General features: G+C 29.8%; 1 long non-coding RNA gene across 1 annotated transcript; it reads left to right on the top strand.

Annotated features, from left to right (window-relative positions):
* The first annotated feature begins 1,721 nt into the window (after nt 1-1,721).
* On the top strand, nt 1,722-4,965 carry LOC132946392 (uncharacterized). The gene is made up of 3 exons (XR_009664706.1): nt 1,722-1,804; nt 3,945-4,072; nt 4,901-4,965. It is a non-coding gene; the product is annotated as an uncharacterized LOC132946392 (long non-coding RNA).
* Nucleotides 4,966-6,508: the final 1,543 nt, after the last annotated feature.

Genomic DNA, 6,508 nt, shown 5'->3' on the forward strand with positions numbered 1-6,508 from the left:
ACGGACAATCTGTTAACTAGGTAACGTAGAAGCATTTATAAGTTTAATCCCAATAGCGCAATGTATAAAATACGCGAGACCGTCTTCGTTTCACCACGCCAAGTTTAATACGCACCTTTTTGCATGTTATACTATACGCCGGGTATCACCTTAGGTTTGCGCGAAGTATTTAAAACAATATAATGTTATTAATCTTTATATTTTATATTTTTATATACATAAATACATTATACACCTCATATATTTTATTAGCATACTTACACCTTTTTTAGTGTAGTTTATACCCTAGATGGCTATAGATATAGGTATTAAATGTCTTGCAATTATATATTTTACTATAATTATTAATTTCATTATAATATAATATAACAATACACTCTAAATTAAATTAGTTGTTATCAAGACAGACAGTCTTAAAACATACTCTTTTCTGGACGTTTTCAAAACGTATTATGCTTAAAAAAAATTGCACAGTTGTCGTAGCAGTCAGTTAGTTCAACCCGTGTGACATAAAATAGGAATTATTCTTGTTTTTTTAAATAGTTTTTTCGAAAAATATATGTAACATGTATAGCTCATACAATTATGAATTTATAGTTAATAGAAATGCGGATGTTTATACTTCATAGATATTTTTTTAGTTAATAATCATGTAAATAATTTGATTAAACAATACGGTACTTACCTACTCATCAGTAGTATCAATTTTATTATATTACGTGTAAAATCACCAACACGAGGTGCAGACTGCGTTTAAAAAATTAAAAACATAAAATAAAATATAAAATAATGTTGTAGTAGAAGCTGGAAACTGTAGTTTATTTTAATTTATAATCCAATTAATATAACCGAGAATGTAACTATTAAATTCATCATTGAATGATTATTCAGAGATCACTTTGGGATAAATGTAAATTAAATTAAAAATAATTAAAAAACATTTTGTGAAAGGAACAAGATTACTGCTACTGCTAATATTTAAGTCTTAATTATTAACAAATAAATACAAATAATAGATTTTTTAATAGCTTTTTACTATTAACATTCAGTGTAAATATAGTTTCTGATCGACTTACCAATATGTAATAAACCTATATGTAATAAAATAATTATTCATATCAAATAATCCTAACAATTTAATGCAAGGATTCTCATAAATTGATCTTACTGCAGCCTTAAAACACCAAAAATACATTTGTACATCATTTACAAAATTTTAGTTCCCTATTATGGTGTAGGTATTAATACAAACAATAAACATTTTTATTTAATAATTCATAAAATACAATATGCTCTTATAAAAATATTCTTGTGCTTCTGATATCTATTCACCACCTTAATCAATAATTAAATTGATAAACAAAAATAATAATTTAAATAATACCTATATCATATTATTATAATTCAAATTCAAAATTATAAACTATTTTGGTTTATTGTCATATCAAATTTCAATGAACAAATTGGTCCTTAACACGGAACTCTTTGATATAAAAAGTTGCATTATAATATTATATCATTTATATCCGTGAATTCATCATATTGACGTACCTAGTATAATATCTATCATTTATTTATTTAATCTATGGCAAATCTCAAAGTCGTTGCAGAAGACACAGTCGATTAAAAATTCTAAAATTTCAATAAGCAAAGAAGATATGAGCAAAAAACTTACTGCGTTTCGTATAATTTTATTTTTCATAAATCACAATATTCTAAGTTCTGGCTGTATTCTGGAGCGTTTCCTCATGGGCGTCGCAGTTCACACACGTCACGGATTCCGCCGAAAGAGTCGATAATTAAAGTAAGTTTGTTTTTATATTCTTTTTTGGCTTAAATTTACTTTTAAGACTTAAAACAAATATTTAATGTCACGAAAAATGTGCTATCCAAGTGTTGTAGGCTCATATTTTAGTTCCGGACTAGAAATGTATAAAATACGCGAGATATAAACGCCGTCGTCGTTTTTCCAGTCCCTGTTTGTAGAATAATTATAATTAATAGGTGAATACCTCTATACAGGGTACTTAATATAAATATATAAATATTTTGGTTTAATGGTCAACTGCCTATCCTGACGTGTGCGCACTTATGAATAATATACCTACTCATATACTCGTATAGGTATACAAATATACCTATATAAATAGTGTAATACTACATACACGAATGGGTTACCTATTATGTCCCTAAAAGTTCAATAGTTATTATTATATTTATTTATTTTTTAAATATAGGTAGGTACATTACAAGACTCTAATTACAATCACATTTTTTTTTTATTTTTTTTAACACAATGTTTTAAAAATTATTAATTAATATATTATAATTTATTGGTATAGTACTAAATAAATTAATGAAATAAAACAAACACAACTACTATAATTATTAGTAATAATAATATACCTATCCACGTATAAATTATTAAAATACAAAACGAACAAACGAAAAACGATTCTGATCAAAGATATCGTTGACTAATAAATAATATTGAGATTAAAGTAATTTATTTTTTCGGTAGAAAATCGGTATAAACATGAATTATAAATATTTTTTTATTTTCATAGGGGGTGGACAACCCCCTCACTCTTCTGCATTAATACATCAGAAATTATTATTTATAATATTTAAATATAAACTGCATTTTCTGAATTTTCTAAAACATTGCTTTCCAAGCAAAGAATTCGTTTTATATATTATCAACGAATTGAAAAATGAAATTAGAACATTTATATGGGATAAAGTCAATTTTATAAAAACTTAATAGAAAAAAATTAAATACAATTAAATAAAGGTAACTTTTTTTCTTATATTTCTATTTTTTTACGTACCCATTATGTTCGATACTATAACTTCAGTCTTCAGTTATAGAAAACAACACTTGCCAATATGGAATTACTGTCGAATTTTTTTATTTTAAAATATTAAATAGCATCTGATCGACTGATGTGCTATAATGAAACTCAAAATATAACGAATACACTACCTATACACTTATCTAAATTCTATTTTATATTCATTTAAATTGGACTTTTAATTTTTCTGGCCATTTTATTAAGCTTTGTAATATAAGTGCATTAAATCGTATTTTTAAGACATTTTTCTTATTTTTAATGCATTTAAATCCACGTCCTATTTATAACTTAACGTTATTTTGTATATACCAATCGATTAGTGTACACAATAAAAAATATAATATTATTGATGGGTTAATAGGTTGATAACTATTATGTAGGTAGGTACAGTTTTGTACGTTCAATGTATCGTTCTTAATTCATAAAGTAGCTAAATGAGTCAAATGATTTTGTCAAAGGGTGGGGGGAGGATATAGCTGATTTTTTAACATGCACTATTTCAAGGGCTCTTGACCTAAGGGGCGCACCACTCTAAGGAAGAGTGACACAATTTCGTAAGGGGGAGGGGGGACGTGAAAATGTTTAAAAAAAAACACGAATTTATTTAGTTATTTTGTTATTTAGGTAATACATATTAATTAATAGGTATTTCTTAAATTTTTTTTATTATTTTATTTGAAACACTATTTTTAAATATTGGGATCAATAAAACTATTTTTATATAATTACTATTTTATATCAATTAGAATTTGTTTATAAACCAAGTAATAAATAAATTGTTACCAAGTAAAAAAACCGTTATCTTTATTATAAATTTGAATTCAATTTACCGCATTTGCGTCTAGTAGAAACAAATAAATGTTTTTTTGAAGATAATGTAAAAATATTCATCATCCATCGGTTAGGACCATATATATATTTTCTATGATTGGGACGGTTAGGTTATAATTATAAATAATCTATGGAAAATGACAATCGTTTGAGACGAACAGCGATTCCAATACGTACTCACATATTTCGTTAGGTGCTATTAAGCATATTAAGCTAGGTGCCTATTTTTATAAATGTCATTAATCTCAATACTTCCAGACTGAACTTTTGGATCGGATATATGAAGACGCGCGCTGCATTTTCCTTGACGGAGACGCACAGCTCTGACACTAGACAATATTATACACTCAAAGGGACCGCGTTTCGCCGGAAGAATAAATAATTACGTAAGTTTTGTCCTACTACTCTGTGGACGCGGTAAACCTAATGTAAATATTTATTGTCAGACAAACTTATATACCCGCTAGACGTAGAGTAGTTGTTATAGGTGTACAAAAATTAGGATATTATGAAAAATACCTTAAATTATAATACTTTGCCTACAACTGTTAATTTATTGTTATAGTAGAATAATTTTTAAAATTTTAAATCAATGATTAGGTAATGCTTTTATAAGTAGGAAGGTAGGTTTTTATACCTACCTAACAAAATAAGAAAATACATAATGATTAATGTTATTTAATATGATTTGTAAGTACATAGCAGATTATACCCTATCACTTGGTGACGATTATTTTTGTTTTATACGTTCTTCGTAATTCAGTTCCGTCACGATAGTTTTAGTTTTCATTAAATGTGAAACATACATCTTCTATGCATACGGGATACGGGCATTAAATATTTGGGTTTTAAGAGAACACCTCAAACGAAAATCTGTTAACTAAGTAATGTAGAAGCATATACGTTTACTACTGCCTACCAAAGGCGCAATGTATAATAATAATAAATTATACGCCAGTCCGAACAATCCAAACGCTGTCTTACTCGTAGTCGAGTTCTAGTTGATAACTGACTTGTGAATAAATGTAATTGTTGTTAGGTATACAAATAAAACTAATAAATCCTTGAATACAACATTTAAAAATACAAACTCTGTGTAATAAAAATTATATTAGGTATTTATTGGTAGGTTTATATAATATCTGTAGACTGTAACGCATAGGTCATTAGAATATTGTAGAACATTTTACTGCATAAGATGCGTGTTATTTCAGAAATGGTATTCGTCAGTGAACATTTTCAAACTGGGAATAATATATCATAAGCAGATTGAAATGTGTGAACGTCTCAGTGTTTCGAAGACTAAGTTTCGTAGCAGATTTTGATTCCGTCACGGGGTATGTATTTTCTTATTTCTCAGTAGGTTTTTTTTTATTATAGTTAATTGATCAGGGGATGTATTGCCCGAAAATTTTCAATATTTGTATTGTAACGATACTGGTATAACGCTATGCGGGCTATCGATAAAGTCGTGTTCAAAATTAGAAAATTGGTGAGGTATGATATTTTTTTAAGCAATTCTTTCGAGTAGGGAATTCGCTCAATGATATTTAAATATTTTCACCGAGAATCAAGTACGATGACTTGTAGGTAACTAGAGACTGAGTGAATAGGAATTAGGAAGTGTGTGATATGGCGAAGATAAGGAAATGGGTCAACAGGATTTCAGAATGTTTGGTGTATGAAAGGGAAAGATGAAAAAGAAATGTAAGGTTAGGGTAGGTAAGTGGAGTGAGAGTAGCAGATATGAGAATAATAAGTAAGGTGTTAAGGTACAAAAGAGGATAGAATAAGAAATTAATTAATTAAGGGAAGTGTACATATTGCAGTGAAAACAAGAGAGAATAGGTTTAGGTGGTTCGGTCACTGTATGATAAGAGATAGTGAGAGTGGCTATAGAAGTTAATTTAGGGGAGAAATGATGGACGAGAAGACTGAAGAAGAGATGGATAGACAGAATACCGATCATATGGAGGTGTGGAATGAGAGTGGCTGAACCTGTATATAGCTGTGAGAGACGGGGGAAGAAAAAGTGTAAAGGTAGAATAGTTATGTTAACAATGCCGAATACGTAGGAAAAGATCTTGAATTGCAAAGGCCTTATTGACTCTTTGGCTTCAACTAACCATAGGTTTACCTAACTAACCTTCTTATGACTCATTAGGACACTTTGAATAATAAGATCCTGAGATGCAGGTTGCCAAACTTAAGTGTTTGATTATCAAGTTGATCCTTTGATTGTTGACACCTTAATCCATGCTATGAATGAAGCCCATAGATAATAAGACCGCTGATTAGACCATTATGTCCTATCAATATCTTTATTATCTAACTAGGAGCCATACCCAGCTCACTCGTGTAAACTTGTTGCCGGTTGGGATGTCAGCGCACTATTTGCTTCCCATCTTTGACCCACGCGTAGCATACCAAATGTACGATTAAGAAAACACTACAATGATTGGGTCAGAGAGAGAAATAAATGGTGCGCTAAAAATCTGACATCCTCAGCTGGTTACACACGGAGCGGTTTGGCCGCGCACGGTCGCGGTTTTTATCCGCGGCGGATAACCGCCGACGATTAAACACGGGTTATTCAATTGGCATATTCATACGGGAAAAACAGCGCCGCTGATCGGCGCGATCGGCTGCTTGCGACCGCTCTTGTTTAATTTTCGAGCGGTCGACCGCTTCCGCTCTCTAAAATTAAACAATGCTTTTCCAATAGACCTGTTCAGACGCGCGGTTTGGCCGCCGCGGTTCGCTAGCGGTAGCAAAAAAACATTTAAAAATCAAATTCATTGCTTCAATCCTAATCAGCCTTT

The sequence above is a fragment of the Metopolophium dirhodum genome, chromosome 6, assembly GCF_019925205.1.
Source record: "Metopolophium dirhodum isolate CAU chromosome 6, ASM1992520v1, whole genome shotgun sequence".
NCBI classification, from domain to species: Eukaryota; Metazoa; Arthropoda; class Insecta; order Hemiptera; family Aphididae; genus Metopolophium; species Metopolophium dirhodum.